Here is a 23,123-nt window from a genome sequence, read left to right as displayed (position 1 = left end):
CGGCCAAAATGATTTTGTTGCACCCTCCACGAGTAAACGTGTATGTGGGGAAACGCTACAGCTGTAATGTCTTATTTTGCGGAGACAATCAATGACGTCAGTGATCAATCAGTGAATGAAAGTCCACAATCACAAAATGGGCATAAAATGCAAAATATCGGCCGATCCGATCCAGCCAATCAGATCTGTGTCAAGTCTTGTGAGTGATGGTTTATGCTCGTGTGTATTTAGTGGTTGTGTCCATGTGTCTGTTTGTGTGTTGTGGGTATGTGCATGTGCATGGTGTTTTGTGCGCTTGCGGTTGTGGTGGTTGCGTGTGCATTGTGGTTTTGTGTGCGTGTGAGTGTGTGTATAATTGAGGTGTGTGGTTGTCTGAGTGTTGGTTGTGTTTGCATGTGTGCGCAGTGCAATGGTTCTATGTGTGAGTATTTGTGGAGGTGTGTGCAATGGTTGTGTGCGCACGTGTACTTGAGCCTCAAGTGTCACTTGTTTACCATAGCAACCGAATGAAATGAGAGCAAGTGATTAGCACTTATTAAGCAGACACGCTGTCTCTATATTCTTATCATTTGCTGTGTAAACACTCGTACAGTACAGAACCACACAGCCCCCACCTTCAGAGACCCCCCCCCCATGTCTTCACACATATTGACTGGTGGCACCTTCAGAGCACGTTTACCACTGTCCAATCATTTCCTCGTGTGTAATTAATATTCAAATGAGCTCTTTTATTGGAGTCCAAACGTGGAGGGCAACATCGCTGGTGCAACAACTCCGGAGGGAAGGCGAGGAAATGCGAGTCGAGAGACAGTCAGGAGGAAAGGAGAAACCAGGGAGATTGGCGGGAAACATTAAGGCTAATGCTAATAGATCACAATAAAAAATAAATAAATAAAATACTGCCTACTATTAGAACTAGCAATACTACCATTTACCAAAACAGTGGACTCCAGCTACTCGCGTGGGCCAAGAGTGAAAATCATATAATTGACGTTGATTGCATGCATTGATTCAAATGCAAAAATGAAAATGTAGGTATACTGTAAACCTCCAATATTTTTTTCCGCAAACAATGGAGTGTCGCCTCCCCCCAAAAAACTAATATGTACAGCATATTAAAACATTTTGAAAAAAAAAAAAAAAGAGGTGTATATGTGAATCCGAGCATGCCAAACCACAAGTATGCGGGGGTCCACAGCTACTACTAATATGATAATAATACTAAAGTACTACTTGCGTGTGCTACTAACTTCTACGATGAGCCACTTGTGCTCATATTAAAACTAGTAGTACTACTATTTCCTCATTAGTACAGGTACTTTTACTGCTACAGTATTAGTACAAATGCTACTACTATAGAACACTATGAATTACTTCTCCTGATTTCTGGACCACTCCTACAACGTACAATAACTACAACTCCTTACTAGCAGTATTACTTCTTACTTGTACTAAATGTAGCACCACTAACACTCACTAGGAATATTAATCTAACTACTACAATTACCTCTACTCACTTGTACTACTACAACCAATAATAATATTAATACATACATACATAATACTACAAATTTCCCATTGTGGGATCAATAAAAGCCTTCTTATTCTTATTCTTAATATTACTTAATTGCAGAGATGGGCACTTTACCCTATTTTGCCGATTCATCGTCCGACCAGCGTCCACGACCTGGGCACCCTTCCGTCATCGTCCCTCCGTCAGAAGACAATTATTTTTATGAATAAGGACGGAGGGACAATGACGGACGGGTGCCAAAGTCGCGGACGGACGACAGATCGGTAAAATAGGGTAAAGTGCCCATCTCTGCTAACCAGTTGTACTTTGGACTAGTCAAAGTAGAAGTAGTATGCAAGCTATTGCTATTCACACCTAGTAATATTCAGTATTGCTTGTACAAGTACTATGAGAAGGAAATGGGAGTCAAGGAGAAAAACGAAGGGAGTGTTTGGAGGTAGCGAGGGTTGCAAGCGAGGGGGGTTGAGGGGGAGCTGCGCTCCAGGCCAGCGGGATATGAGCAGGTGCAGGCGGGAAAATGAGCGCCGTAAACAAGGCCGGCTCTCGCTAATTTATCATTCGTCAATCTGTTTATCCCATGTATAGCATGTCTTATCGTTCCTTTGTTTGCGCTTTTTTTTTTTTTAAACCCTCCATCTTTCCCGCTCGCCGCAGGAACACTTCCATGGCAAGATGGAGGGAGGGAACGGTTACCGCTGATAATCATGTATGTAAAACTACCGCCATAAAACGTTATATTTTTTAACGTAAAAAATATACTTTAAAAACATATCTAAATATATACATTACATACATAGCTATACAAGTATAGATAGATAGATAGATAGATAGATAGATAGATAGATAGATAGATAGATAGATAGATAGATAGATAGATAGATAGATAGATAGATAGATAGATAGATAGATAGATAGATAGATGAAACAAAAAATCTAAATGGAATAATCCATTATACACTTGAAATAAAATACATTGACTATAATATTTTTTCCATTCTGCATGGATGTTTGTGAATTTTACTTTATATGCAAAGTTTTTCCACTAAAGCATTGTAACTGTTAAGTACTGTATGTTTAATGCTAAATGAGTAGCTAGACGCTAGTTAGCAAGCTATGCTAGTATAACTAGAAATGATAGAAAAATGATGATCACTAGAAATAATTTTAAAAAAAGAGGAAAAACATATTCAGGACAATGCAAGCCGACCAAAGGTGATAGCCTAGCATGCTAACCAGCTGCTAGCCACATCCTTCATAAATGTTATGCTTTTAACTAATTCAGAGGGACATTGCGAGTTAGACAAAAATGATTGGTCAGCATGCAAAGCAATAGTTAGCCCTGTCACTACAAATGTCCCACAGCAAAGAAAAAAAAAAGTGAAAGAAAAATAAACAAAATTATGCCAACCGTGACCTTCAGAAATGTTTTTTCTTCATACAAAAATAATTCAGAGGCATTGCGAGTTGGCCAAAAGTGCTAGCTTAGCATGCCTACAAACCATGCATGTCACACTAACATTTTTCCTTTTTGAAAATAATTCAATGGCATATTGCGATATAGTCAAAACCTAGCCTAGCATGCTCAGTAGCTGTTAGCACTGTGAAGTTCAACTGGTTTGAAATGATGACTTTCTCGTCTCCATTAAAAAACATGAAATGCTGACTTGAATACTGAGGCAACAAAGCGGATGCAAAGCAACAACATGCTCCACTTTTCTTCCTTCCTGCACATTTGAATTGGTAATGTCAAATCTTTGTTTACGCGCCACCATTGACTAATGACGACTGTGCGCACAACTTATTGACTCATGACCATAATTGTTTAATTATTAATCACTTTAGCACCACATTAGCATTTGAAATGCAGCCACGCTTCAACTTTGTCGTGTTTGTTGCCACATGAAAAGTTCACATGAATGAGCGGCGACATCAGCTAACACGAGCGCATCCTCCATATGCCTCCAACCTGCAAAGTCGGGCAAAAAATTTGAAATAATATATTCTAAGGTAGTTATCCAAAAGTGCATGCATAGCATGCTAACCACCATTTATCCATGGAACTTGAAATATCCCTTAAGATTTTTTTTAAATGATACAAAAAAAACAAAACAAAACTCTGATGTACTTGACATTGTGTGTTGCTAGCTAAGCATGCTAACAAGCTTCTAGACATCTCACTGGAAATGCACCTTAGTTTGCATAAAAAAAAAAATTTTTAAAAACTGAGTGGCATTTCGAGTGAGCCAAAAATGCTAGCCAACCTCGCAAAAATGTTTCAAGCCATCTCACTAGAAATGTCTCTGATAAAAATATGAAATGTATGAAAAATACTAAGTAAAGACACAAGATTTTTAGCATAGCATGGTAACTAGCCACTAGCTACATTCTTAGAAATCAGGGCTGGTCAACATTGTCTTGATATCCAATTAATTTCCTCGAAAATATTATTTTCCTATCATATTTTTCACCCTTTGCTATTGAAGACGCAAACAATGACATTCAATGGACGTTTTGCTCAGTTTTTTCCCCTTTTGGGAATTCCTTTTTTCTCTTGATACCAAGCACGCTTTGAAAGTGTCTTCCCAACCCACCAATCATTAATAAATAAAAGAAATAAAATGTGTTTTCCAAGAAGAAGTAATTCTTTTCACATTTGTGAAGAAAAAGTATGGAATTATTTTATTTCTGTAAAAATACAAAGAAGTTAATGCTCTTGGGAGGGCGGGGGAGATTGCACGAATAAAATTGGTATCAGCAAATCACAGAAGGGGAAAAAGAGAAACTTTGAATAATGTCTTTGTTATTTGCTTCTTTAAACCAAGGACCGTTGGGGGAACAACAATCGTAAAATTCCATTTTGCAGTAGGGAATAAAAATCTGCTGTTAAAACCATATCATCCAGCCCTAATTTCTCACAATGTGGCCAGGAGCTAGCATGCTAAGATAGGACGTTTGGCCTACTCACACTTCAATTTAGGTTTGTATGTACTAATTAAATATTTCCGAGACATTTTCAGTGACATGGTTAGAAGCTTGTTTGCATGCTAGGCTAGCAGTTTTTGCTAACTTAATTTCTCTCTGAATTTACATTTTTCATGTACTTTTTTGTTTGAGGGATTTCTAGTGACATGGCTAGAAACTTATTCACATTAGGCTAGCATTTTTGGCTAACATGCAATTTTCCTCAGAATTTGTTAAGGAAATGTTTAGAATCTTGTTGCCACTCGCAATTTACTGTCACACTGAATGTTTGTTTTTTCCTAGAAAAAAAAAATTGAGATGGGGTGGGATGTCATTATTACTTGTATATGACGCTTGGAGTGTCTTAACTCAACTCAACTATTGTGCTGTAACTTCCTGTTTTAATGTTCCCAGCTCTCCTTTGAAGTGCCACTTGTTATTTCCCGACAACGACGGGGGCAACAATGCGCCCATTCTTCTCACGGTGTCAGCACAATGATGAGTGCCGGCTGAGGAGGGAGGGGGTTGTATTTTTCGGGGGTGCGTGGGGTTGTGCTCCATTTAATGCGCATCATTCATAACATAGTCGCTTAATGGATGCCGACATGCGCAAACGAGCCATTGTTTTTCCTGGTAAGCGACAGGTCGTTTCTGCTGCCTGCCAAGCGAGAAGTCACAGAGGACAGAAGACGCAGGTGGGGGGGGGGGCGCAGGTGTCTTCTCTCTGTGACCAATCAGATGATTAAGTTTAGTCGCATTACATAGTTGGTTCCTTTTCATGGCGAATCCTTGAAATATTCATTGACGGCAAAAAAAACAAAAAAACAATTTAGCGACAATCCGTGTAGGGAACTCATAGGAATGAATTCACAGAAACTGGCGGCCTCAAACCAAAATGGCTGACTTCCTGTTCAGTTCCAGATTTTCATCCTTGACATTTTTCCATGCTTTCTGTTATGACAGACGTGCCTCCACCCCAATTTCATGTCAATCCTTGAAACTAGTTTCGGGTCTGACCTTTTTTTAACATTCCACGGGGCAGTACAGCTGAAGGATTCAGCCCAAAATGTCTACTTCAAACCACAATGGCTGACTTTGTGTACAGTTTTGATATTTATGTTATGACGTAATGATAGGCTAGGTTCACACCGCATGCAAATGTGACCCAGATCATATTTTTTTATCAGATTTTTTTAATGACGATCTTTACAGCTCAATTCCGATTTTTTTCAAATACAACCTGGGCCATTTTCACATGTGGTCCTAGATCGGATACATATCGGATTTATTGCAATGCCGGGTCACATATATCCAACATTGACGTCATCTGCAGCCCAAAATGTGCTCCACGTGGGTGGAAGTAGAGTTCTTGGAGCTGGGAGATCGAATCTGCAAAGTTGTTTTGAGTAAAAGTATTGACTTTATATTTGACTTTAATTTTAATCCCACTTGAAACATGAAGCATAAAGTGGATATTTATGGTAATAGTAGGAATTCAGCCATGTAGATCGGTTCATTTTTACATGCGGCAATGGCGTGACAACATCTCTCATGACGCCCCCATGAAATGAGATCAGCCTTGCCTCATCTTTACCCCTAAATACTGTATTTCTACCTCCTACCGAATCGCTCCACTGTAGAATGCCCGACACGCCGGACCACATTTACTTCCGTAAACACTACATCATGAGTGACGTCGTCTCTTTTTCTGCGCATGCGGTCACTTTGGGGACATATCTAAGTTCACACACCAGACAGACCGAGGTCACGTTTATACACAAAAAAATTAAGATCAGCATTAAGACCTACAGTGTGACCCTAGCCATAGGTATGTCTACCCAAAATTAATGTTGATCGGTTAAACTGGACTGGATTTAAAAAAAAAAAAAAACTTTTCAACACAAGTGCCAACCCGGGAACTTGCCTAAAACTACTCCTTCTAACCAAAATGTGTGATTACCTCTTCAATTTCAGGCATGGCTTCTTGTTATTCTAGTAAAATTTGGATACAGTACACTTCTCATGCTTTTAACACACTTTTCCCCGACGCGTGCGCGTGTGTTTGTGTGTGCGTGTTAAAGTGTGTTATTACAACGGCGAGAGCGGTGTCCAAGGAACACCACCCCATAACTAATGTGCCACACCTGCCTCTCACACCGACACCGACACACACACACACAAACACACACACCATTAAGCGGCACAGGTGCACGGGTGTAATGCGGCGGGAGAAAACGATTCAATGTCAACTGAAAGTGGAGTTGAAGATAAAACATAGGCGCACATGAGTGTACTGGAACACCAATCATCCCTAAAGACACCTTACCAACAAAACTTGATGATCTAGCTAGGTGTTGCAATTTTGGTTAGCAACAGCGTTCAAATGAGCCCCAAGCACTAGCAGGCTAACTTATGACTGAAGTCAGTGATTGAAATTTTTTTTTATTGTGGCTGCAATTAAATGTGGGGGATTTAATTATTGGTGATTGAGTCAGTGATTACCTCTTCTGGATACTTGTTTTTGCCGAAATTGTGTTTCGACCAGATTTTAGCATTTTGCCAATAATAATGATTTGGATATGGATCACATTGGACACTGTGATTATATTCAGTTTCATAGGTTGGCTCCTGGTCTATCAATGGATCAATGTCAGGGTGCGGAATTGTGTCCCATGCCGCCCTCTGCCATTGACTGAAATTGACATCAAAGTGCCTTTGGGTTTGCATTGTAACAATACAGCTCACCTGTTTTCTCATGGCATTGGCAATGTGAGCCCGAGGGCACAATGGTGACAGTTTCAATATTTCAATATCAAAAAGTTGATAGCAAATGGCTGTACAGGACAAAATGGCAGCCCCCTGAGGTGGATTTTCCCCATCATCTTTTTAAATGTTTTCCCCATGTTATGGGACTTTAAAACTTTGAACGTCAGTGTGGCTAACACATCATCAACCAGCATAGTCTAAGAATATGACGTAGAAGGGAAAACTGACACGTCTTTGGTTCAGTGACGTCATCTTCCGTAGTTGCCCCCTGAATCGTAACACCACAAATGTCGCACAATTTGCAATGCAACTGTCCGTGTAATTCACTGGAATTTTCCATCAACGTCATAATAAAAATCACCTCGTTGAGCTTTGATTTTCCCCTCTCCCTCTTCTTTCTCCTCGTTTGCAGCATCCCGCCGAGCAGATTAGGGGCGTTGTGTCAATCAGTCCATTTAACATGTGCTCCTGAAGGCATCACACTTGAAGGCATCACGGTCACTGAGCTCCCCGCAGACTCCACAACAAGAGCGGCAGCAGCCAGAGGTCAGTTGAGCATTGCGGCTGCTCATCCACTCGTGCGCTAATACACACAAACACACACATTTGCGCTTGATTACCCCCACCAGCGGTCAAAGGTATGGGAGGGAACTCCAAACAATAGCCTCCTCCAAGAAAAATGGGCCTGGGGTGTTATTTCGGGGAGAGAGAGAGAGAGAAATAACGTGGAGCGGATTCGTTTATTCATGTGAATCAAAAAAAGCAGCGACCGGGTAAAATAGCCCTCCTTGTGCCCCCCCTTCAGCTCACGTTTAGTGACAATTGACCTTCGGTATTATTTACAACATCAGCATCACATCAAGTGTGTGTCCTAATGGGGACTGGGGGGGGGGGGGTTGCTTCATTCATTCATGCCCTTCCCTTGACTGAAACCTTTGAGCAGTGACACAGTATCCCAGTGATGTTGAGGAAGCTCTCTGCGGACCATGGCCTGTGCTGTAAAATGGGTCTAGAAAAATGTCAGGAGAAGCCTACTAGAACATCTGAACTTTATGTGGTGTTAATCAGACGCATTTCCAGTGGTGGCCTTTAGTTGACACTTATGGTTACCTCCCATGGCCTTTAGCTGACACTTATAATGATTGGCTTTCATGGTGATCCATGAGACGACTCGGTTGGTTCTCGCCGATGACTCTCTTGGTTTTCATTTGTGTTCAAGTCCTACGGTTCTCATGGGTAACTCTCTTGGATTTTATGGTGTTCCTTTAGTATACTGTGATGGAAAACTATCATTGTGTTGTTTCATAGCGCTCATGGTTAATTCTCATATCGGTCCTTTATGTCTCAGGACTCTCATTCATCCTCAACTCTCATGGTTCTCATGGTAAATTGGTGTTCCTTTAGTTAACTCTTCACACTCTCGCGGTGTTGTTTTGGCTGAAACATGCAGCGCTTCGGGTTGATTTTCATGATGGTCTTTTGGATGACTCTCACGGCTTTGGTAATTGACTCTGATGGTTGTCCCTTAATTGACTTACATGGATCTCAAAGTGTTTCATTAGTTGTCTGTCATGGCTCTCGTAGTTAGTCCTTTCTCAGTAGTCTTTGTGCTTCAATGTCATGATGTTTATTTCGTTGACTCTCATGGTGTTGTTTCAGTTGGCTGTCATGAGAGATTCTCATGATTGTCTTTTAACTGACTCTCATATGCTGGTATTTGACTCTCATTCAGTTGACTTTCAAGAGTGACTCATGTTGTTCCTTAAGTTGAATGACAATATTCTTGAAGTTGACTCTCCTTGTTGACTCTCGCTGATCTCATGGTGGTACTTGACTCTTATAACTCAAATGCTGTTCCTTTAGTTGACTGTCATGGTGTTGTTTTGGTTCACACTCATTGCTGCCATGGCGGATTGAGATTCTCATGGGGGAACTTTAGTTAACTCTCATGGCTCTCACAGTTGACTCATGTTACTCCGTAAGTTGACTAGCAATACTCTTATAGTTATTTCGGTAGGCTGTTATGACTCTCATAGTGTTCTTTTAGTTGCCTCTAAATACACTTGTGGTTGACTCTCACAGTGGTCCTTTAGTTGCGTGTCTTGGCGCTACATGTATTCTTTTGAATCAAAAAAAGTGCAGCGATGAGGAAAAGGCACCACCTCACCCTCCTTTTGTCACCCCCTCAGCAGGCATTTTGTGTGACAATTGACCTTCCTCAGCATCATTTGCATCATCACCACATCGTGTGTGTGCGTGTGCCCTTCATGAGCACGTGCACGGTGCCCCACATTGAGGCTTGGGGGAGGGGGGTTATGCACGTGAAGATGGGGGTTGGAGGAAAATGAGGCCCAGCCGATATTGTTTGATTGGATTTTTCCTTTTCAAGGTTTCGGGATCATTACGGGAATTCATTTGAAGTGTTGCCGCAAATGAAACGGCGACTTTAATTATTCCACTTTTCCGTCTTGCGCTTCCTGCCACTCTGTGCGTGTGTGTGTGTGTGTGGGTGTGTGCGTGTGTGTGTGTGTGTGTGTGAATTAAAACCATCTTTGAAAATGACACCAAGCGAGATGGAGCCATTTGCCCTTATTTAGTTATGTCCTCGTCCAACATCCTGTCTCAAGCGCCCGCCCGCACTTTCACAATGTTTTTTCCTCTACACTTTTTTAAAGCAAAAATTTTTCAAATCTTAAATGTCATTTAAAAAAAATCACAATTGTAAAAGCACTAATGAGACAAACTTGTTACCTACGAAAATGAATAAAGAAAACTGTCTTCAAAAAAATATTGCGGTGTTGAGTAACATTTTTTTATCTATTAAAATCATATTGTGACAATGAAATAAGATATCACATTGTCCTAGTGTGAGTTATATTTTATTTCAATATATTGATTATCCTACAATTATTAGTACTATCGCCATCCTGATGTCCATCCATCCATTATCTATACCGCTTATCCTCACAAGGGTCCATCCTGATGTATCATATGCAATTTCCCTCCACTATACATTGCACAATGACCGTATCATGATACTCTTAAATTAAGTATTGTGATTATATTGTATCAAGAATGAATCCATTCTCACTCCAAATAGATATTGTGATGTATTGTATTTTTTTTTTCTTTCACTATATAAAGTACTGCTCAATCTATATCACAATAGATGGACCACGTATCATACTGAAAATGACACCAGAAAGAATGGAGCCGTTTGCCCTTATTTGGTCGTGTTCTCGTCCAACTTCCAATCTCAACACCCCCTTTTTCCCCATTCTTTTTTCCCCCCCGCTTCCAAAGCAAAAAAGTATTCCTTCCAACATTTCAATAAATTGAGCAGGGGAGGCATTAACGTTAATCTGGTCGAGCACATTGTGTTTGGCACGCGCGTGCTCGGGATTATGGATTACTATTAGCTGGATGGAAAGCGTTCATTCATTTCTATGCCTCGCCGCCGCCGTGCTAAAATTAAAAAGAGAACTAATACTTCTTGGACAATCATACTTCTTCTTCTTCTTGGACACCACTTTGCTTTCCTCGCTCACCCCCCTTCTCCTGCTCCTCCTCTTCCTCCTCGCTCTTCTCTTTTGAGCAGACGACAGATGCTCGCTATCAACTCTGCAATCGCACCAAGATTAAAACGTCACCAAGGCCCCACTTGTCTACACGCGAACACGAGCAGTTTCTAAAACAATTCTATCAGTTTTGAGCTTTCATACACATACGAACAGTGAAAGGAAGAAAAAGATCACAAGGTCCTATTGATTTTGAAGGAAGTCAGACTAAAAAAATGGTCATGGAAGTCAGGTCCTGTCAACAGTCTGCCTCTCATTACGCTCCTTTAGTTGACTTGCAATACTTTTTTAATTGACTGAAGGTGTTCGGCAGAGGTGGGCATTCCGTCAAACTGACAGACCGGTCCCTCAGTCTGTCACTGATGAATGATGGGACACTTTTTAAAAATGACGGACGAAGCACTAATGCAAGTGGATTTTTGTCCGTCAGAGTAATCGTCACTAACTGCGTCCGTCAGTGCTGATGGACTGACCAAATGGCAATTACAATTGGGTTCGGCTTGAAAAATGACAGACTGACGAATGAGGGACAGGTACCCACTCAGTTGACGAATGCCGAATGACGGACCAGCAAAATTTAGTAAAATGCCCACCTCTGATGTTCAGTTAGGTCAAATCTTTAACTTAATGCCACCTCTCTTGAACTTGTTGCAAAATGTCATCAGGTCAAGGAAAGATGAAAAGGTGCTTCCTTTCAATTATAGGGAAAGAAAAACACTGCTTGAAATCAATTTAACTTGCACTTTTATATCTCCTTTCCTTTCGTAAATGTTGGTCAGGAGAAATTTTGCAAAAGGTGGCTTAAAGGTTGCCTCGGGGCACCTTTCCTAAGAATCTTTAGAATTCCAATGACCTACCCTCCAAGCACTTTCAGGTAATCTCGCTCAGATATAAAATGAAAGGAAGGTTCTGAAGCAAAAAATGAGAATCTGAAAAAGGTGTTCCTTCGGTTGACTCTCATTTATTGGTGGCTTCTTAGTAGAATCACACATCTCTCATGATGTTCCTTTAGCTGACTCGCATGGTTGACTCACATGGTGTTGTTTTGGTTGACACTCATTGCTCTCCTGCTAGATTCCCATGGTGCTCCCTTAGTTGACACTCCCGTTTGACTTGTGTAATGTTATTTTGTTAACTTTCATGGTTGACTTGCAACGTGTTGTTGTGGTCAATTCTGATAGTTGACTCTCATGGTGTTCCTTTAATTGACTTTGAATACTCCTTTGACTCTCATGATTCAGCTTTGAGTCCACCTTTGTCTATGAAGGGATGGTCATTTCACATCAGAGCACAAAATCTATTGGATTTCTAAAGAAATCAGATTGCTTCGTCTACACTCCATTAATGATAACATTTTGAAAGAGTCCTACTGGTTTTGAGGTTTCATAAACACGCAGTTTAAAGAAGGGGAAATAAAAAAAATCAAAATTCCATGATTTTGAATGGAATCTGACCTAAAATGGCAGCTGAGATCATTTTCCACATCAACTCTTTCTGATGTTCCAAGACGAAGAGAGCAAGAACACTGTTGATGTTGTAAAAAGTTCTCTCCAGGTTTTAATTTTTGTTTGCACTTCAAAAAGTTTTTCTTGGTTCTTTTAGCTTTTGTTTGCGCTACAAAAAGTGTTTCTCGATTCGTTTTTTTGGCACAAATCGGATTCCATACAAGAACACTATTGATGTTGAATGACATCCGGTGAGAGTTGGTGGTGGCGGGCGGCAGGTGTTTTGTCGACAACAGTGAAGCGATGTCATGTGAGGTGTCGATGAATACGAGCTGTCTGAGCATGTCGGGCTGGGTGTGTGCGTTTCAGTGCACGTGTGAGAGTGTGTGCGTGTGTATCGGCCTTGAGTGACTGCTCGCTGGCTCCTCTTCATCATCAGCAGCTGCCTGCTCGCTCGACAATAAAACTGTCTCCCTTACACACGCACACACGCACAGGTGGGTGTGCGTGTGGGTGTGTGTGTGTGTGTGTGCCAGATAGCATCATGATGTTGGACAGGTGTACCACAAGCTAATCATGGATTTAAACACTCTGTGTGTGTGTGTGTGTGTGTGTGTGTGCATGTGCATGCGCACAAGTGTTTGTAGGGAGGGGAGAAATTAGAGCAAAAACAGCTAAGATGAAGAAACCAATATTCTTTATATGTATCTTCTAGATCCACCTGTGCGTGTGTGTGTGTGTGTGTGTGTATGTGTAACATCTACACACTCTTGGGTATTAATTTGAACATGGGACGACATGCTCACATACCTAATCATGCTAACTATAATAAGACTGTTAAAGTTGCTAACTATGCTAATTGTGCTAAGTGATCGTGGACTGTCTCGACACTACACACAGCACTGCTGCATGTTGTACTAAGTAACAATGAATGATACATATCCTAATTATCAAGTGGTAGGATTTTATCATTAACTGTCACAACCACTGTTAATAATAACATTATAGCTGTGTAACAGAATTATAAAATGACTGTGAAAATGATGCAAAGGCTGCTAATTGTGCTAACTGATCCAAAACTAAATGGATGCTGCACACAGCACCACTAAGTGCCAAGCTAACACTAAATGCTAAGTAGCTAACAACCTTTGGTAGTACTTTTCTAACATACTTTACCGAAATCTGAACGGTAACATTGACAAACACAATATCAAAACATAAGAACTGTAACACACACAGAATATTATAAACCTAATAAAGAATTACTTTTTGTCCCCCAAAAAAATTCTAATTCTCGAAATTGATCATGAACAACCTTGAGATGAAAATGATGTTAACTCTGCTAATTGTTCTTATTGTTCCTGAACTGCCTGGATGCTGCACACATGATCGCTAAGTGTTAAGCCAACACTAAATGCTAAGTAACCGAGGTTACTAATTAGTAGCCTTTTAAAATTCCTTAAAGAAGAAGTCAACCCAAACATATTTTTTTCAAGAATATGTTCTATGCAAACCTACTAGTTGAAACAAGGCATTCTGATAAATATTGCATTTGTGGAAAAGAGTTAATCCACCCGTTTGTATTCAGCTTCAGAAAACAGTGACAAAATGGCCTCCAGCGATGGCTAAAAAGGGGTGGATTTTGCTGCATATTTCAAAAACGCAATATTAATCACAATGCCGTTTCAACTAGTGGGCCTGCTGGCAACATATTCTTGAAAAATATATGTTTGGGTTGATTTCCACTTTAAAGGCATTTAACTGTGAAAATAAGTTAATCACAATAAACACACAAAACAAAATAACAAATTGATAAAAAAAATGCTAACTTCAAAATGCTCATGAGCTGCTCTGACATGATGATTACGCTAACTCTGCTAATTGCTCATGAACCTCACCTCTTTGTGCTATGCTAACACTGACCACAAATGCTAATTAGCCAGTGTTACTAGTTAGCAGTTTTTTTAACATTCCAACCATTATTCAAGCTTAAAAAGTGGTTACATTGTTCTTTTGTTTCCTCATCTTAACCAGCTGTGAATGTTTTGCTCCCTTCAGTCCCACCTATTCTATATTTTTCTATGCCAAAATTTAAGCCTGTCAGTGCGTCCGGCCAGTTAACGTGTCAGTTCCACGCTAACATGCTAGGACTTTGGCTAGCCGCACATGGAGAACCAATCGATGAGAGACGATGAGAAGAAAGTTCTTTTTTTTTTCCTATTGCCACCGCCACCACATTAGCACCTAACGGCATCAAGCTAAATGATACTCTTCACCGCGCCTCCATTTGCACCTCTTCTTCGTCCTCCTCCTCCTCCTCTTCCTCTCGCCTTCCTGCCTTCAATTATTCATTTGATTTAGCATGCCGCTCGCTCCCTTTTTTATACATTTCATTATGTTGTATGACTTTACAGCCACTGGCTGGAAAATGACAATTATTGTGCTCCAGCAGCCCGCTATTAAGACACACACAAACACACACACACACACACACACGTGTACATTTCACTGGCAGTGTGTGTGTGTGTGGGGGGGGGGGGGGGGGGGGGGCTGGTGTGCGTGTGTGTGTATATGTGCTTCAACAAAGGCCTTTATAAAGCTTAAATGTCATCTTAAAAACACCATCAATTTTTAACACACTAATGAGAAAGTCACAATACAACAGCATTGAGTGATAATTGATAAGGTGACTGAAAGCCATCTACAACGTAGGTCCTCAACCAATAGTATGCGGCCCGGTACCAGTCCATTATCATTTGGTACCGGCAGCACAGACATATTATTATATTTTTTTTTTGGGTAGCGGAGCATATATGCCCCAATTAGGAATGTACGTTAACACCTGGGCGGGAACACACGTCAGTGCTGTGTGGTACGTTGTAATCCAGTTATTTGAAAAGGATAGGGACCGGGCTGGCCAGCAAATAGCGAAAATAATTGACAGCCAAATGTAAATGCAATGGTGGTGGGAAAAAAAAATACACATTTAAAAACCCAAAATATAAAATGACGGAAAACCTCCAATCATCATTTTCCACGAAATACGGTAAAAAGTGAATGCATCAAAACCTACGAACTGCAACATAGTGAGGGGTCACTGTATACATACAATGTCACATATGATACATGTAGTTTAAGTACAGTACATACAAATTATATACTTTATATGGTTGTGTGTGTGTACGTTGGATAAGGATGAGGAGGAGCACAGAGAGTGTTTGTCGGGCAGCGATAGGCGGTCTGGCGGCACAGGAAAAAAGGGCATCATCATCATCATCATCGTGGTGGTGGTCCCTTCACTATCTGCAATATTGATAATCATACTTTTCACATTTGCTCTGCTTTTGTTTGCCTTGCGCGGCCGCCGCCTGTTTCAACACGAGCAGCATGCTAATAAGGGCAAACACGGCTGAACATATAACTTTATCGCGCTAACTTTGGCGCCATTGTCGCCTTTCCATTAGAGCTTGGCTATCTGACAGCCGCTCGGCTGGCCAATCGCGAGGCGCTGTCCTTCCATCCTTTACAAGTGTGTGTATGTGTATGTGTATGTGTAAGCGCGCGCCAGGATGTTTGGTTGTCAGTGTCTCTTCATCAATTATGGGCGACAAATTCATATTTTTTTCATGCATTTTTCTCACTGTATTAGTCTTTTTTTTCATGCTTTTACATCTTTACTTTTATTACCAATCATTTTATCAGGAGGTCATATGTATGAGTTTTGGTGTGTTTTTTTTTTTATTTGGGTGTTTTTGTCTTTCTTACTAGGTTACTAGGGACGAGATTAGCATAATATCTAACCTGGATTTAACAACATTTACACTTGTTTGGATGGTGTAAATATACAAAGTTTAATTTTGAGTTTTATGTGCCAGCTTTAGTCAACTTCAACAGAGAGTGACAAATGCACAACGACAAATCATGGCTCAGCTTCAGAAAACAGGTGAGCCCGATTGGTCGTTACCTGAGCCCTGAGCAACTTTGATGTCATCTTCAGTCGACAGAAGTGACAAAATGGCCACCCTCTGAGATATCTTAAAAGTGGGTGCATTTTGCTGCTTAACTTATATTCCACAAAGGCAATATTATATTATATGCCGTCTTTCAACTAGTGGGGCTGCATAGAACATAGTCTGGAAAAAAGTAGGTTTGGGTTGACTTCCCTTTCAAAAATTTGAACATGTAAAAGCATGTTGGAGGTGGAAAACCTTTTTATGTCTAAATTATATATATATTATATATATTATTATTGGCAGGGGATGGCTGTGATATATGCGCGTTCACTTTCAATCAATTATCGAACAGTCAGCGAATGGCAATGCTATCCGTGTTGTTGGTCCCCGAGCGTTCCGCACCGGGAAGTCACGCCTTTGTGCTCAGAGGCATAAGAACCACCAAGACGTGGTTTTGATCCCGGGAATCCCGTCCGGGCGACCCGGGGCTTACTTGAAGCAAAGCCTGGCATACGCAGGGGGAACGACAGGCGGCGGGCTTATGGTGAGCCGAGCATCTTGGCCGCAAGGAGGCTGTTTGCCGGGGAGGGGACACGAATCCGAGGAGCTCAGCGCGGCTGGCGCATTGTGATAGCCATCTTAGCCGCCTCCAAGAAGGGAGGAAGAAGAGGAGGAGGAGGATTTCCCCCGGCCCCATAGCACTTGACCACACACACAAGGACTCGCGCGTGTCCAGAGTGGCCAGGCCAGAATCATTCATGTGTTGATATTTGCACAACATAACAACACAACTACCAGCTGGGCCCTCGCAGTTATTAGCATAAGACCAGCACATAAGATGACGTACTACCACTTGGACACACCAGTCCGATGATTCTCAGTGTGCTATCAAGACCACAAGTGGGATGTGGGCTCCCTCTACCGCATTGCTATTCAACTGGCCGCCCGGGGGCCAGATCAGGCCCGCCAAGCATGTTGGACCGGCCCGCGGAAGACTGCTAAAAAGAAAAAACACACACGTTCACCACATGTACACATCCTTATGTTACACACCGCCTGGGAAGTTAGGAGGCGTTGTGCAGTGCTATGCCTCTCGACCGACAGTAGAAAAAGAATGAGGACGCGGCCTCAGAGCTCTTCTTCCCGCACGTGAAATGGAGGGGATAGCAGAGCGGGAGAGGCCGAGCGTTTTCACGCCGGATGTTTCTCCCCAAAGAAGGACGCTCGGTGTGGAAACATGTCGCTATCGCTACCGTGGCGGTCCGGCCCCCGGCCTCTTGGGTTTTTGGTAATGTGGCCCCCTGAATACTTTAGTGAATAGCCCTGCAGTCTACTGGTACGCCAAAGAATCGCTGCACACGTACAGTTCAGTTTGCCAGTATTTAATCTTAGTTTTCTTGGTTCTCTTAAAGTTCTGGGTTTTTATTCCTTACAAATTTACATTCATAAAATGAAAATTCTCTGAATGTTTCAGCTTTTTTTTTCATTAAAATGCGAGTTCCACGTCCCCCGGTAAGAGTATTAACTTTCCCCATAAAATTTAATAGTTTTTTTTGGTAACAGTTACAAATTTACACTCATAAAATAAAAATTCTGGTGATGTTAAAAAAAAATTCTGTTAAATGTACTCACATTAATACACACATTTGTCATTTGGTGAATTTTTTCATTGGTAACAAAATCTTTCTCGAAAAATTACATGTTTTTTTCTGATTATGCTGCAAATGTACACTTTGTTCCAGCTGCTGCTGTTTTTAAGGTCTCAATAAATAAATATGAGTTACATTTTAAGTTCAATATGCTTGCATGTAATCTTTAAGGATTGTTTGTTTTTAAACAATGATTTTGATACAATGTGCAATACATTTAAATCTAATCATATAGTATTTTTTGTTAATATCCCAATAATTTCTGTAGTTTAAAAAAAAGGAAAATTGAATACATTTTTGATATTTTTATAATTTACATCATTTGTACATTTATTTTTGGGGAATATTTATAGCTCCTTGTTCATTATATTTTAGCTGTATTGTTTGTATCTTGCAGTATATTTCATTTTATGTATATATCATTTGAATATATATAAATGTGTATGTATATATGCATGTATTGATTAATGTCACATTTGCACACAACACGAACACAACCACCAGCTGGGCCCACGCACCCATTACCACAAGCCCGCCACTACACAGTATACTGGATATCTGCGTGCGTGTGTGTGCACGCATGTGCATATTCCAAACGGATTTAAAGCGCTAAATGGTGGCAAAACAATAAAATGCAGGCTCCAAATAAATAAAAGCCATTATGCAAATGAGATTAGGCACAAAGTGAATTAAGCGCTAATCAGTGCTTCTATATAATCGTTGGGATGCGACTTGATCCAAACAAAAATCGAAAGCACGACGGCACTGCGTTTCGACGCCACTTCCTTAAAATCCTCCAGGGGCAGTCGGGGTGAAAATGGACAGCTGGCGACGTTTTATTCCCGTAGGATTCCCGCAGGCATCAAACACATAAATACATGTTTGGATACTTTTAAATGGGATTTACATACAAACATACAAACTGTGTTTGCATAAAGACGTTCAAAGCATTTTGTTCAGAGAGAACACAATAAACATGCGAACATACAAGACAACGTTGAAAAACGGAAAATAATTATGTAGTAAATATTTTGTGTTACACACATTTTGGCTACAGTTTCATGTTGTAAATATTTGCGTCGTATTATAAAACATGTATTTCGGTGTAAGGTTAAATTACTACTTTTTTTCATTTTATGTTTCTATTTTTTTGTATTTTGTTTACAATTTTGGCATTATATATATATATATATATATATATATATATATATATATATATATATATATATATATATATACATATATACATACATACATATATATATATACATATATACATACATACATATATACATACATACATATATATATATACATATATACATATACATATATACACACACACACTATCTTACATTATTTTACAGTTTTTAAATGTATTTATTGTTTTCATGTTTTCTTTTAACATTTTAGCTTTAGTATTTTTGAGATTTAGTTTGGTTGTCTGTTTGAATATTATGGGCTCCAGCTATCAGTATTTTGATTTTCCAATTTTATTTTTTTATGTGTATTTTTATATGTCATTCATGTCATTTTTAATTTCCATTATTGTTTTTTATTATTGAAATATAATGTTTATAATGTTTAATTATTTTGTAATGTGTGTATACTTTCAGGCTTACATTACATTTTATATTTGTATGTAAAATGTTTGATTCATCAATTCTATTAATTTTTTATTGTTTCAGATTCATATTTTCTAAATCTTTGTATCGATTTCCTACAAAATTGTTTCCTTTGTATATTAACTTTGATTGTTTGAAGACTTCAACTTGTCTTTTTCATGAATGACTTTCTTCTGGCTTGTGATTGGTTGCACCACGTTGGCTGAATGACAACATCATTTGTTTGTGCAGTGTCTTCAAGATGAAAAACGTGACCAATAATTTCAAAACCATTTGAAGCTCAGAGTTGCAGGTGAGCCGCTAAAAACGTTTGCGCGCGGGGACTTGTTGTCAGGACTCGTCAGGCAGACGTGTCGAGCGTAACGCTGGGCCAGATGGCGACCGCCGCTGCCGCCGTCATGTGCCAGCCGCTATGATGGGAGGCACTCATTGACAGACGCTAAAAAAGGTCACCAAATGCCTCTTTTAAGAATGACGTTCTCGCCTGACATTCTTTTTTTCCCCCCCATGTAACATTCCAACTTTTCTCGTAGAATTTTACGTTTTTTTTCTCGTCATGGTACATAGTTACACTCTTAAAGCGAAGCACAATTTTCGTAATTTTACAAAACATGGGTTTCTCGTTGACAACATTTTTCCCCTGGTAACATTACTTTCCTCAAAAACAATCCTGTTACGTGTTACAAATTCACACTGATGAAAAACACATTCTAACTTACAACTTTTTCTCCATTCTCCGAGTTTCTTATTTGATGATTATTTTGACTGGTAATGTAACCCCTTTTTTTTTTTTTGCCAATGTTAACAATTTCAACTTGGAAATTTCTCATTTGGGGTCACTGATGGTATAGAGGTACACTCACCTGAGTTGTGTGCGGGCAGCGTGGGATCGGTTTCCACTCAGTGGCTGTGTCTGTGTTGTATACCCGGCGACTGGCTGATGACCAGTTCAGGGTGTAGTCCGCCTTTTACCCATAATCAAATGGGATAGGCTCCAGCAGTTCCCCGCGACCCTGTACAGGATAAGCGGTTTGGAAGATGACACTTTCTCATTTGCAAACTTTTTTTATTGGTAACTGTTTTTTTCTCTGATTACAAATTTACGCTCATAGTATAAAATTCTCGCTTGGTGTATCTAAAGCTCATTCGTAACTTGAAATTTGCCTCGCAACTAAGCAAAGAAAGAGACCAAATGTGTCAAATCTGAAACGCAACAGTCATTACATGTTTGTGTGAAAGGAGGACACTTATTATTTTCTTCATTGCTGTCAAATAGGGAAAAGGGTTATGTGTGGAGGGGGGTGGGTTTAGCAATGGATCCGAGGATTCATATAAAAAAGATGAAATATCTTTTGCATATTATTTTAAGTAACTGTTGAGATTTCATTTCACATTGCTAATCCACAAAACAAATATGTCGTGGCATATTTTAAATAGCGGTGGGGGGGGGGGGGGCTTCAATTTCCTATTGTGGCGTTTGTGGTGTTTGCTCTTTGTGTGCGTTTGAATTGATTTGCACACTCGGCACACGAGAGCTGAACGCTCCCGCCAAGAAGCCATCTTTTCATATCAGCCGCTGCCATAGATTGATTTTTTTTTTTTTTTCCTCTCTGTGGCCCGCCGTTAACAAACAAGCGCAAACACAATATGGACGCTTCACCTTTTTATCTTTGCCGGGTGTCTTTCCAGTCAGTTTGAACCACCCCAAAAAATGCATAATATTCAGGAAAAAATAAATCCTTTCAATTTAGGCGAAGACGATTGTAGTATTACCAAAAAATATCGGAATATTACGGAAAAAAAACATGTAAGTTTAAAGGGATAACAAATCATGTTACAAGAAAATTAAGGGGATTTACGACTTATGACTTTACGCCCAGCTCCAAAATTGTTTTCTTGGCTGTCTTGTAACACCACAATTTTTTTCTCATGATATTAAAATTTTCTACTCATAAATGTTCACTTTTTGGAATATTACAACTTTGCGGGAGTGAAACTGCAACTATATATGATTAATTGAGAGTAAGTTTTGATTTTACAAATGTTCATAATTTGTTTTTTCTTATAAACATAACTTTTTCCTCATTACTTTTTCTCACAACGTTACACTTTTTTCCATTATTCACACTTTTTATTGGAAAATTCTGACTTTTTGCTTTTCAATTAATAGTAAAAGTCTGACTTTTTATGATGAATTAATAATTGATTTTCGTAACATTATGACTTTCATGAAACACATTGTTTTTGTGGTCACATTACATTTTGTTCTAAAGTTTAAACTTCATTTAAACTAAATTGCACATATTCCCTGAATGTTACGACTTCTCTCCTGTGAAAATACTGCTTTTTTCTTGTAAAATGTATGCCCTTTTTTCTGGTTAATTTATATTTTGATTTCATATTATTCCACCTACAGTATGTTATCATAATTTAGCAATGTCCATTAATATTATTATCTTTTTGTTTTTTTAGCAAGAGTTTTTAGTTTCAACTGTTTCTAGTTTTAAATATGTTTTTTAACGGTTTTTAGTGTTACATTAAGGGAGAAAAGTAATGTCACTTAATGACTTTTCAGATTTGACTCTCAAAAAAATAAAAATTTGGGGGGCCAATTCCGATAACATTTGTCTTCTAACATTGCACTTTTTTCCCATAGTAATATAACTTATTTAATCAATTATGACTTTTTTCTGCATAACTACAGTTTTTTTATACACTAAATTGCACTACTTTGAGGAGAAAATACAACATTTTTAGTTGAAAAATTCCAACTTTTTTATTTTTGGAGTAAAATTCAGAATATTTATGGTTAATTTAACATTTTTATATTATCATATATATCATATCATAATATACCGACTTGTTTCTGCGAAAATAGTTTTTCTCCTGATATTGCAATTGTTATTCTCACAGAGTTACATTCTTCTGGTGTCTATTGTATATAGTATTTTGTGTTAATTTATTGCTTTCACTTGATATATTATTGCTATTTTGTTGTTGTATGTAAAGTGCTTTGTTGCAGCTGTAGCTGTTGTGAAATGTGCTTTAAACATAAAGTTGTATTGTATTATATAGAATTACAGTTCCAAACTGTTTGAGCCATTTTCAATAAATGTCAATGTTCATATGTCAAAGGGCATGTACAGGTCTCAGCAGGGCATGATTCACTCATGACTCACCATTTGTTTGCTCAGGCGAGGAGGTCGGGAGTCAAGTTGTGGTTGCTTCCATATGATGCTTCCAAATGTCCAAATAATGCTTCCAAATGTCCAAATAATGCTTCCAAATGTCCAAATGATGCTTTCAGATAATGCTGAACTTGAAAAACCTTATCTAACCGAGGCCTGCGTGCATGCCTAGCCCATTGTCCACACGCAAAGGCGGCCATCTTGATTTTAACCCTTAACCTCACCAAGTAGAGCACACCTCTAGATGCAGTAGCCATATCTGGCCTTTGAGTGGCATACTAAACAAAAATGACCATATATGGTCAAGACTTCAACAACAGAACTTAACTACAACAAAGGTACAACTTCTACATTTATCTATCACGATTTACTTTTATTCCCCAGACAAAAATAAGTGATTTACACAAAAATACAACTGCTGTCA

At 39.4% G+C, this 23,123-nt stretch overlaps 1 long non-coding RNA gene across 1 annotated transcript in view; it reads right to left on the bottom strand.

Annotated features, from left to right (window-relative positions):
- Nucleotides 1–22,917, bottom strand: part of LOC147149872 (uncharacterized) — a 37,914-nt gene extending 14,997 nt beyond the window's left edge. Inside the window, exons 1-2 of the long non-coding RNA XR_015086223.1 lie at nt 22,691–22,917; nt 20,375–20,524 (exon numbers count right to left, since the gene is read on the bottom strand). This is a non-coding gene — a long non-coding RNA (uncharacterized LOC147149872). The remainder of the gene's footprint in view (nt 1–20,374; nt 20,525–22,690) is intronic.
- Between the last annotated feature and the right edge of the window lie 206 nt (nt 22,918–23,123).

This window comes from Filicampus tigris, chromosome 3 (genome assembly GCF_054856515.1).
Source record: "Filicampus tigris isolate MCC_2025a chromosome 3, RoL_Ftig_1.0, whole genome shotgun sequence".
NCBI classification, from domain to species: Eukaryota; Metazoa; Chordata; class Actinopteri; order Syngnathiformes; family Syngnathidae; genus Filicampus; species Filicampus tigris.
The sequence above is the reverse complement of the archived record's forward strand: the minus strand, read 5'-3'. Positions and strand labels throughout refer to the sequence as shown.